General features: G+C 44.2%; 1 pseudogene; it reads right to left on the reverse strand.

Moving 5' to 3' along the window:
- Positions 1–502: 502 nt before the first annotated feature.
- LOC139300232 (MBT domain-containing protein 1-like) lies at positions 503–12,485 on the reverse strand (annotated as a pseudogene).
- Positions 12,486–12,900: the final 415 nt, after the last annotated feature.

A 12,900-nucleotide genomic window follows, 5' to 3' on the forward strand; every position in this document is an offset into this window, starting at 1 on the left:
AACACCTTCAGCAAGGATTTGGCTGGTGTTAAACATCAAACTGCAGTTAGCAGTCAGCTAGCTTGGTTGTGCTATTGTGGCTAGCAACCTACAGTTAGCTTATAAAATGTAAACCCCCCCAGAAACAACGAGGACAAGACCTCATTGTCCTAAATGTTGCTAGCCCCCTGACTACACCCCCAAGCTTTCAACACAACCTAGAACTTCATCTTGTGTGGATGAATTTTGCTGCGTCACTTGCTGGTCTGACCGGCACCAAGACAAAGACTGACGAGTAAAAACTGTGGATGTCGAGATGGAGGAAGGTCTGCAGGGTCGGACGCCGCCGCGTTCACGCAGGCTGAAAAAGGGTTTCTGACCAAAGCAAAGGGCATCAGTGCGCTAATAACGTGTAGCATGTTTAAAGTGTGTCCAAAAGATAATAATCTAAAATCTGATGTCATGGCAGTAGACATTTCATGAGGACTGAAACTCATAATTCTAGAAACAGATGATGATGAAGGCTGAGAGGGACGGATGAGGCCTACTGGTCCTGGTTGGTGAAGAACTCTCCAGAAGATCCGTTGGTTTCTGTTTCAGTCCTCTCAGAAGATAAATCTGTTCCTTCCAAGTTCTCCTCTTTAATCTGTGAACCTGCAGAAACAAAGGGACATTTGGGGGGGGGGGGGGGGGGTCAACATGGACGCTGACAGGCCGTCTGACCAACAGTCCAAATCCCCCAAAACTTTATTTTTAGCTTTGTGAAGGCGTCACTTTGGGCTCTGAGTCATTGTGACCAAACAATCGATCCATTAATGGAGAAAATAATCAGCTGATTCATCCACAGTGAACTAATAATCATTAGCTGATAGTTCAGAATGAGCTCCACCTCAACTCCAACAGCAACATCCTGCTTCACATTAATGAGGAGGAATAATCCTCTAATGACAGAATCTATAACAGGAGGACAGACACAGGGGGACAGTCACAGGGGGACAGATACAGGGGGACAGACACAGGGGGACAGTCACAGGGGGACAGTCACAGGGGGACAGTCACAGGAGGACAGACACAGGAGGACAGTCACAGGGGGACAGTCACAGGAGGACAGACACAGGGGGACAGTCACAGGGGGACAGTCACAGGAGGACAGACACAGGAGGACAGTCACAGGAGGACAGTCACAGGGGGACAGTCACAGGAGGACAGACACAGGAGGACAGTCACAGGGGGACAGTCACAGGGGGACAGTCACAGGGGGACATCTGACTGCTGGAGTACTTTAAGGACATTTTACTGGAACAGAGTATTTGTACTGTGTGATATTAATACTTTTACTGCAGTAAAGGGTCTGAATACTGTGCGTGTGTGTACCTGCCCCCCCCCCAGTGTTCCGGCTGCTCTCTGGGTCGGCAGATGGGGGCTGGGCTGCTGAGACAGGAGTAGGGGGTGATGGGTAATTGGGTGGAGTCTCGTTCTCGTCTCCTGATAGGCTCCTGGGGACACCTGTTACCATGGCGCTGGAGAGGCTGACAGGTCGCTTAGCGATGGGCAACTTCCTCTCTGAGAGAAGAAGAAGTCAGTGAAACAGCTGAGCTTTTCAAAAGAATTATCTGAGACGGAAAAAATATCTGTTAAAAAAACTTCAATAAACGTGAATTTCTAAACATTTCTCGTCATATAACTTTGATTTATCTTTCAAAGTGAATGATGACGAGTCAACACAAACATGTACACACACAAACTAAAGAGTGAAGCTGATGGAAACTAATCTGTGTCATTTTAAAAGATGTTTGGAGGCTTCAGGAACTTACTTTTCTTTTGTCCCTTGTACTGCTGAGACTTCTTCCTCTGTTTGGAAGCTGCTTCTCTGGAGCCTGAAACACACAAACACTCACATTTTATTTTGTATCTACGCTCGAACAAACTGTTGAAATTCAACCAACTGATGTGTGTGTGTGTGTGTGTGTGTGTGTGTGTGTGTTACCTGCATTAACAGCAGGAGGCTGCAGCTGGTATCCAGTCAGCTGACACCAGCCGACCGGGTACAGGTCAGGTGACTCGCAGTCCACCCACTGATCGTACTCGTCATCCCAGCCGTCAAAGTGTATCCGTAGCAACCGGTGGACGATGCGGGTCACCGTGGCGACGCAGACCAGCCTGGGCTCCATGAGGTCCACGGCCTCCAGCTTCATACCGGGACAGAAACCGTGGTTAGGGACGTCCTGAGGGAAGAAGACAGCTCCAGGTTTATTAACAAAGTGGAGGTGAGGACGGACATTTTGAACGTCACACGTAAACATCAGCATGTGTCTTCATGTCCATTCTTCTGCTTCAACACTTTAATATAAAATAATTTCAAGGTTTTGATTAAAAAATAAACCACACAGAACATAAAAAGCATGCTAAGACTGCTGCACGCTGAGAAGAATTAAATACAATCGACATGCAGCCTGCAGCATTCACTCCTTCACTTCTTCTGCTGACAGTTTTTCTGTCTTCTGTTTCTAAAACATTTAGTGTTAAATGTACTCTTAAAGAAAGGTGAAGTAAAATAAGATAAACTCAACATCAGTCGTCCATCAGGAGAACAGATCAGAGGACTAGTTATTATTAATTAGTTATTAATCGGTTTTAATGAATCAGCTCACCTTGTTGAAGATGTTGACAGGAGCAGCCACAGACTTGTTCTCCTTCAGATACTCAAACCATCTGAAGGGGAGACCGGTGTAACCTGGCAGACACACAGAGAGCGTGTTGGCTTTCATAACTGCATTTATTCATTTAATCAGGCTTCTGTATTACAGCTGAGAGCTGCTGCTCTTCCTCTGGGCACTGAGGTCAAAGGTCAAAGCATTCAGGAGGAAGCAGACTGTGTCGTTTGTCAGTGATCTATGAATGTTGTTGTAAATATCAAGCAGGAAACAGGCTTTATTTGTTTCTCGCTGTCTGGTCCCGGCTCGTATGAGTTCATAGCTTATATATCGTTGCGTAGATGATCATATGTAGATGTAGATTCACTGTGAGGAGGCAGCTGTACCTCTGGGGGGGGTCAGCTCGATGTTGTTGATCTCACAGAAGCCGGCGGGGAAGATGGAGGGAGAGGTGGAGTGATAACAGAACCAGTCTGAACCGTCAGCCGCCTCCGACCCGTCGATCCCGATCATCAGATACCCGTCTGCCAGGACCTGAAGAAGAGAGGCGACAGCTGGTTCAAGGACTGAATGTGGAGCCGGTGCCTGGGGGTGCAGCTGGTCCTCACCTTCCTGACCGTGGCCACACAGATGGCAGACAGGTTCAGAGGGTCGATGGCCTCCAGCTTCATCCCGTCTTCAAACCAGGGTCCGCTCTGATCCACCTCCTTCACCTGCACAGGTACACATCACAGACTGATCACAGCTGCTCTCAGGAGGTTCAATCAATACTACAGATGAAGTAGTGGGACCAATACTGAGAAGGTCAAAGGTCAGAACACAAGAGAGTGTGTGTCAGGTGTTATACTGCCCCCCTGTGGTAACAACATGGTACAAACAGTCTGAGTGTTTTAGTGTTTTCTTGTAACGACAGAATCCAACTGATGATGTAAATGTATGTGTGTGTATATATATATACACACATATATATATATATATATATATATATATATATGTATATATATATATATTTGCATGCTGCACGTATGTGACATGAAGAGGAACAAATGCTGTGGTCTTCTGTAAACTATGAAGAATAAATCAAAATAAAGTCAGAGGAACAAAAAGATGTGAACTGAAAGTAAAATGAGCTCCAGACTCACTGACAGGAGGACAGACGGGGCGGCAGGTGATGATGGTGTTGTTGTTGTTGTTGTTGTTGTTGTTGTTGTTCTCACCTTGGCAAACAGCTGCCCGGGAGCGTCCGTCTGACCGCCCAGCTTCTTCAACACATCTGGAAACACACACAGTTTCATCTTCAGTCTTCTCTTCATCACCACATCACACCGAAGCTCACTCTGCTCATTAATCTGCTGCTGGCTTAAATTTAAAGTTTTCTAAATGCAGTCTGGTGGCGTCTCCACATGAAGCTACATCAGTGAGAAGCAGTGTGCTTAGGGCTGAGTACCAATTCAGTAGACAGAACAGCCTCTACTCATGGTTACTTACTCGCTTCGTCTGGAGCTTTAGACTGATTATTTAAACGATTGCCAACAGTTTCAGTACCGATACAAAATCAATACTCGTTTTTAACTACGTTTAAAATTGAAGTTTTCTCAATGCAGTCTGGTGAAGTTGATACAGGCAGAACACCACCCAATCTGGAGATGATGAAACTTCGCCCACCGGATCGTTTGAAGCGGTGTCCGATGGAGCGAGACCAGCCGATGCTGTGGATCAGAGGACTGTACATGTGACACCAGAAGTCGTCCGTCCCGTCTTCACACTCCTCGTACACCAGACGGAGACGACCGCCGATCACCTGCGACAACACACAAACATATGAATACCAAAACAACAATAAAGTCTCTCGGCAGCAGATACCGGCGGTGCAAGTCCCACCTGTTCAACCAGAGCGACCCGAGTCCGACACAGGTGAGTCTTATCCACCACCTCCACCCTCATCTGCTTCTTGAAGGGAACCTGCATGCTGTCCTGGACCTGTTTGAGGGTTCAGATGTGGTTTTAGGGTTAAAGTTAGAATTAGGTTAAAGTTTGGGGAGAACGGATGATGTCAATGAGGGTCCTCACAACTATAGAAGTACAAACCTGAGTCCCACCAGACTGCATTTAGAAAACTTCTGATTTTAACTCAGTTAAAAAGAAATACACAATATATTAAAGTGATCATTAATAATATTGATCAGTCAAAAGTGTGACCTTGGAGGAGAAGTCTGGCGGCAGCGTTTTAGATCCCGTCAGTCTTTTGATCAGAAACGTCTTCCAGTTGGTGAACCTGTGAAGGATGGCTGAGCGAGCGCACACACACACACACACACACACACACACACACACACACACACACACACAGACACAGACAGACAGACAGACACACAGACACAGACAGACACAGACAGACACACACAGACACACACAGACAGACAGACAGACAGACAGACAGACACAGACAGACACAGACAGACAGACACACACACACAGGTTATTTAAATGTTGTTTACATTTATATTTGTAGCTTTGGCTAACGCTCTAGCCTCAGCTAGCCTCAGCTAGCCTCAGCTAGTCGCAACGTCACTGCAGTTTTTACCAAATGTTTTCTAGTTCTTGCAAATTGTGTATGCTGTTAATAATAATAATAATAATAATTTTACATGATGAAATGGATTCAACATGTTCGGACTAAATATAGGGCAGAACAGGAGTTAAACAAAAGAACACAGATACATCTTAAAGTTACACAGATAGAAATACAAAAAGTACTGCATCCGTCAGGTGTAATATATGAGAGCAAATCTGACAAATTCAGTGTCAAGAATCCAGTCTGTGTCCACCCCCCCTCTTACTTTGAGGGGGGACCAGAGGTTTTCCTCCAGCAGCACACCAGCCGACCGGGTGGATGTCCGGCACACACAGGTTCAACCAGAAATCTCTGGTGGAGTCGCTGTCAAAGCCCTCGTACCGCAGCAAGGCCTTAAAACCTGTACGCAGACGACATCATCATCGACACCACCACCATCATCATCATCATCATCATCATCATCATCATCATTATCGTCGTCATCATCATCGTCATCAGTGATCCATCTTCATACAAGCTCAAGTCAGGAGAGATTAGAAATCAAAGAGCAGCACAGCACTATAATAAGCTAAACAATAAAATAACAGAAACGATAATCATAATATTAAGAGGATCGATCAATAAAGATTTATAAGAGAAAGAGGACACAGAAATGCATGTTTACAAAAACAAAATCAGAAAACTGCAGCACAAAAACTCAAATACACGTGCTGGAGAGAGACTGTGGAGCGCTTTAATGACTTCTAAAATCAACATGAGGCCAAAGCAAAGAGCTGAAATTAGGGTTTAAGAGCTCTCCTGTTAGTGTGTGTGTGTGTGTGTGTGTGTGTGTGTGTGTGTGTGTGTACCAGCCAGTTTGATGATGCCAGCGATCCAGTAAACCTTCATGGGCAGACTGCTGTCAGTGTTTGGGACTTCGACCCGGACGCCTTCACTGATGCCGCCCCACGACTTTCCCATCGGGACCTCGACAGCAAGACAACAACAAATAAACAAGAAACAACACAGAGGAGTCACTACCTGAGCTCACAGGACTCGATGGAGCTCAGGTTTAAACAGAAATGTTCCACAAGGCAATAACAAAATGATCCGATTTTTGGCTTATGAAACACTGTGCTTAGTTAAGGCAAAACTCCATTGACAAATCTGGTATCTTTACGTTTTCCTGCTCTTTAAGCAATAATTAATGATCACTTTTCATTTTTAGTTTAATGATGGTGTTTCTGTGCTGCTACTGGATCCATCGGGGGAGGGTGGGAAGGTTTTTGTGTGTTTTCACTTTATTCATGAAGGAATAACAAGAAGATGCAAATCAAAAGAAGAGGAATCATAAAACTAACACAGTACTTGATTCAGTACATACAAATCCCCATTGAGAAATCTGCTACTTTTATGTTCTCTTGCTTTTTAAAAAATAGTAACTCTCAGTCTAATTTTGGAATCATAAAACACTGCTTAGTCAATTCAAAACTCCATTGAGAAATCTGCTACTTTTACATTCTCTTGCACAGACATTAAATAGCAATGTTTATTTTTTTAAAGTACAGATGGGAGTGCAGAACATCTCTATCTCAATCATTTTATTTGGACATTTCTGTAAACACTAATGTAAATTTAATGTGAAGCTCCTCCTTTAAACATGTTTTCTGCACAACAAAAAGTTAAACTAGTAAAATTTGACAGTTTTAGTTACTTTACAAAAAAACAACACATGACCAGTTTATAAAATCTGCTGCTACAGATTAAGTCAGCAGAATATAAAGAAGTTAAAACGCTCCAGCTGTAACGATGCTGCGTACGTGTTAAAGCATAATAATATTCCAATATGATGAAGAGTATATAATAATACTCTGTCCAACAAGTACTTTTACTTTAATACTTAAAGTGCATTTTGCTGTTAATACTTTTGTACTTTTACTTGAGTGAAATCTTGTAGAGCAATATTACTACTTTAATAAATATATTATCATAGTGTGTGTGTGTGTGTGTGTGTGTGTGTGTGTGTGTGAGATGCACCCACATGTTTGAAGCAGCTGACCGGTGCTCCCATCACATCTCCGTCTCCAAGGTAACGACCCCAGTCAAACACCTCCACAGTTACTGCAGCAAACACACAAGAAACTAACAAAGTACACAAGACAGACAGAGAGACAGGCAGGCAGACAGACAGACAGGGAGACAGAGAGACAGGCAGGCAGACAGAGAGACAGAGAGAGAGAGACAGGGAGACAGAGAGACAGGCAGAGAGAGAGACAGGCAGAGAGAGAGACAGGCAGGCAGGCAGGCAGACAGACAGAGAGACAGACAGATAGACAGACAGGCAGGGAGACAGAGAGAGACAGGCAGGCAGACAGAGACAGAGAGAGAGAGACAGGCAGGCAGACAGACAGACAGACAGACAGACTGTTCTCTGAGGTCCCCTCTCGTCCACTGGAGCTGCTTCACACATATTTCTTTGTTGTTGTTGTTGATATTTACATGTTTTACAGCAGATGGTTTCTGATCAGTGTGGTAACAGATACTTGACTGCTTTATAAACTGTTTTAATAACATGAGTAATAATCTAATATCATGTATTTCCTGCACAGTGAGTATGAGGAGAGGTGACTCTGCTGCCTCACAGGAGACAAAACAGCAACAAAATAAAATAGTTTTGCTGTTTGCACGAAAAACAAAGTCAGTGACTAATGAAACACATTAAGTATTAATTTCATATTAATTATCACTTAATATCAGCATCAGTATCATTAGATGATTATTCCTCATCATTAATGTGAAGCAGGATGTTACTGTTGGAGTTGAGGTGGAGCTCATTCTGAACTATCAGCTAATGATTATTAGTTCACTGTGGATGAATCAGCTGATTATTTTCTCCATTAATGGATCGATTGTTTGGTCACAATGACCCAGAGCCCAAAGTGACGCCTTCACAAAGCTCCACATTATTAACAAGACGTTACAGTTATTAACAGCATTCAGAGGGAAAGCAGCACATCTGCATCTGAACAGCTGGAACCAGGAAATGGTTTCACACCATCAGTTCACTTCCTGTCAGTCCACTGATCCATTAATGGACTGATCGATTAATTTATAACAAAACATCAGATTTTATAAACTCTTCATGTGTTTTAATGTGTAAAGTTGCTAAAGCTAGAAGTAGAAAGACTCAAGTAAAGTACAAGTACCTCAGACCTGTACTGAAGTAAATGTACTGTGTGTAGTTTGTCCATGGAGGTGAAACCTGAGGACTCACCGCTCTTCCTGACTCCACCCTGCTGGTTGGCGTGGTGATGAGCGTAGGCTGCGAGTTTGGTCATCAGAGGCTGTTTCTGCAGAACTTTGGCCTTCTTAGTGGGCGGCTTCCCCTTTAAGACACAGAAACGAGTCAGTCTTCCCCTTTAAGACAGAGACGAGTCAGGCTTCCCGTTTAAGACAAGTCAGGCTTCCCCTTTAAGACACAGAGACGAGTCAGTCTTCCCCTTTAAGACAGAGACGAGTCAGTCTTCCCGTTTAAGACACAGAGACGAGTCAGGCTTCCCCTTTAAGACAGAGACGAGTCAGGCTTCCCGTTTAAGACACAGAGACGAGTCAGGCTTCCCCTTTAAGACACAGAGACGAGTCAGTCTTCCCGTTTAAGACACAGAGACGAGTCAGGCTTCCCCTTTAAGACAGAGACGAGTCAGGCTTCCCGTTTAAGACACAGAGACGAGTCAGGCTTCCCCTTTAAGACACAGAGACGAGTCAGGCTTCCCCTTTAAGACACAGAGACGAGTCAGGCTTCCCCTTTAAGACAGAGACGAGTCAGGCTTCCCGTTTAAGACAAGTCAGGCTTCCCCTTTAAGACACAGAGACGAGTCAGTCTTCCCCTTTAAGACACAGAGACGAGTCAGGCTTCCCCTTTAAGACACAGAGACGAGTCAGGCTTCCCCTTTAAGACAGAGACGAGTCAGGCTTCCCCTTTAAGACACAGAGACGAGTCAGGCTTCCCGTTTAAGACAGAGACGAGTCAGGCTTCCCCTTTAAGACACAGAGACGAGTCAGGCTTCCCGTTTAAGACACTGCAGATTATATACAACTAGATTCTAAAGGTTGTATTTCCTAAGTTGTTGAACAATATGACCAGAACTCAGTGTCATACTTTAGTTAAGTTAGTTTAAATTCACAATAACTAAAAGGTTGTAAAATATATTTTTTTACTACTTTCAGTGCTCCCTGAAGTTTTATCTGCTGTTTAAAAGGACCAGTGTGTATGCTTTCATTCATGTATAATCATGCTGTGTTTTCGTTAGCTTACAATGAGCCCTTCACATCTACAGAGGGAGCGGCTCCTCTTCCACTGAGTCCGCCATGTTTCTACAGTAGCCCAGAGTGGACAAACCGAACACTGGCTCTAGAGAGAACCTTTTACGTTAAAGTGGCAGCTTGGTGGCGCAAATGCACCTGAAGGCCACCACAAGTTATCCTACATGTTTGGAAAGGGGGGGCTGAGGGGAGCTCAGATGTTGCAGTCTGCAACGGCACCACTAGATGGCACTATATCCCACACACTGGTCCTTTAAGCGTCAGCAGGCTGAAAAGACTTTGCTCTCATGAGACAAACTGAAGTCTGTCAACGGCTGCCGATGGCAAACATTTGTTTCTCCAGTTAGAGTGTTTTGTACCTGCAGTCTGGCGAGGATGCTGGCCTTCTTGGAGTTGGAGGAGTAACTTCTGGAGCAGGAGACGCTGCAGAAACGTTTGGTTTTACTGTAGAAAGCATCTCTGACACCCACCATACCACACATCTCACAGGTCGCTGAGAAGAACACAGACAGACAGAAACTGAGTCACTTTGTTGCTCAAACACACGTCAGAGACAACTTCAAACTCAGCAGGACAATCTGGTCCAACAACAACGTATTCTGTTGTCAGACTGGAGGACGTCTTCATCTGTTGAGACGACCTTTTTGTCTTTTTGTCAAATTGGTCCATCATCAGGTCAGAAAGTCTTGCTGTGATTGGCTCAGAGACAGTTGAACCTCGAACAATCAGAGCTCCACCTGACAGCAGCATTTGTTGGGGACTATTTTCAGCGGCGGATGAATCCACATGTGGTGCTCTAGTGAGTGTTTGTGGCAGCAGGACGGTGTGTGTGGTCAAGATAAACTACAGTGTGTGTGTTCATGGTGATGAAGGAAACAACAGTGAGGCTCACTGATGAGTTTGAAGAAGAAGAAGAAGAAGAAGAAGAAGATATATCAGGCTGACTGACCCATGCCTGCCTTTCCGTCAGGGTAGGTGTACACCTGTCCGTTAGTCTTGATGAGCGTCAGGGAGGAGGAGGAGGAGGAGGAGGAAGGGGTGAGTTGAGTGACCCCTCCTCCTCCTCCTCCTCCTCCCCCCCCCCCCTCCTCCTAACTCTTCATCCTCGCTGTCCTCGGGGCTGGAGGCTCCGCTCCCCCCGCTGGACTCGGTGCTGCAGCTGCTCCGGTCCTCCTCCAAACCGTCCAGCATCCCAAAGGAGTCGCGGCGCTTCCTGGACGGACGCTCCACCTGAGGACGAAGGAGGCCGGTCAGAGAAGTCGTCTAGTGTTCACGCTGTCAGACTCACCTGCACATACACGCAGTGGTGGACAGTAACTACGTTACTCAAGTGCTGTACTTTAGTACAATTCTGAGTTACTTGTACTTTACTAGAGTATTTCCATTTTATGCTACTTTCTACTTCTACTACATCCGAGAGGGAAGTATTGTACTTTTTACTGCTACATTGGTCTGACAGCTTTAGTTACTAGTTACTTCACGTCCAATGAAAACCATGTATCTCCAGAATGTTAATAATAATTACCAGACACATTAATGCAGCAGTAATATTAATCCAGAAACATACAATATAATAGAAACATTTTACTGCAACATGACCACTTTTACTGTGATACTGAGAATACTTAAATACTTTTACTTCAGGAGGGTTTTGAATTTACTTGTAGTGGACTATTTTCACAGTGTGGTATTAGTACTTTTAGTGAAGTAAAGTATTTCTCCCAGCACTGTTCACATGCGTTGTCTGATCAACAGTCCAAAAAAATTACAAATTTGAAAAAATATAAATCAAATATAAAAAAGGTTGCAGAATAATTTTCTGTTAATCATCTGATCGATTAAATTCTAAAGTACATTGATTGATCAAGAGATGAAACGTGTCTGTGTGGCTTAGAGGTAAGAGGTTACTAATTCTGACAAATTCATTTCCCCACAGGCTCCATGTGCTCAACTGAGACAGTAGTCAGTCACACACACACACACACACACACACACACACACACACACACACACACCCTTGCCAACATGACAGCTGTTGCATTCAGTGGTTCACATCAGTGAGTTTGGAGCTGTGTAACCTGCAGCCAGCGCCACCGCAGTGCAGTGCACAGAGAGAGGGGGGAGAGAGGCTCACTGACAATACAGAGAGAGACTCGGTAGCCAAAACTGGCGACCGTATCAGCGAGAGAACACTAGACTAGATTATATGCCAAATGACCTCCAGAATTCTTGCAATTTAACGTTACTTTGATTGTAGACACCGGGATGCAGCCCTATAATAAAAGCCAGGGCTGTTTGAGACTCGGCTAAAGCCACCCTTAAATACGGCGTACATTAGTTGCACCTAGCAGCACAATCTGTTATTGAAATCGCATTTTTTGTAATTGATTCACCTTGCCTATCTCCGCTGTCCACTGTGTACTATGGTGAATGTAAATGGCAATGTAACGTTAGTGGGAATGTAGGGACAATAAAAGTGAAATTCTACTTAAGTAAAAGCTGCTTGGGGAAGGACATGTATGCCGAATAAAAGGGTGTCTTGTCCGATTTAGTAATCAATTTAAAGTGCTGGTCTGTGAGATATGTGCCTTTGTCAATGAGAAAGAAATCCTAATATGGCACGATTTTTAAAGGGAGTTTTGGAAGAAGAAGAACAGGCCAGGCAATAATAAAATACTATGTTTGGACCGAATTAAGACATACTTTGCGCAATATATATATGCCGAATAATAGTGTATCTTGAGCTCCTAAATACAAATATAAAATGTCATTTTAATCAGGTATATATTCTTGTCGAAGAGCAAGAGAACTTATAAGTACCAGATTTCTCAACGGAGTTTTGCCTTGACTTTCAGTCAGCGGTCGCTTTGAAGCAGCCTTTAACACCGCTATCACAACCACAACAAAGGAGGGAAGTGCGGGTTCCCGCGGGAGACACAAGTCTCAGAACTCACCAGGTCTCTCGGGTTTTCCATCAGACCGGACCGCGGGGGGGCACGCTCAGTGAAACACTAAAATCAGCAGAAATAATCATTAAAAACCAGCTGCAGACATATCAACAAAAATTATCATACTTCAAATGCGCAGGCGCTGGGACCGCGGCTACTGATCTCTCATTGGCTGCTGTCTCTGCTTCGTGTGTGGAGTTCAGATTAGATGGTGAGCCCGCCAGCGACCTCTGCTGGTCACAGCCTGAACCTCAACAATGCCTGGAGCTGGAATAAAAAGAAAAATATGTATATAATAATATAGTTATTGATGATAATGTAATAATAATTAGTTTTTCTGAGTCAGCTGTGTCTGGCAGTGGTGGGAGAAGTATTCAGATCCTTTACTTAAGAAAAAGTACAACAATGTAAAAATATTCTGTCTTGCATTCAAAATCTAACT

The sequence above is a fragment of the Enoplosus armatus genome, chromosome 17, assembly GCF_043641665.1.
Source record: "Enoplosus armatus isolate fEnoArm2 chromosome 17, fEnoArm2.hap1, whole genome shotgun sequence".
NCBI lineage: Eukaryota > Metazoa > Chordata > Actinopteri > Centrarchiformes > Enoplosidae > Enoplosus > Enoplosus armatus.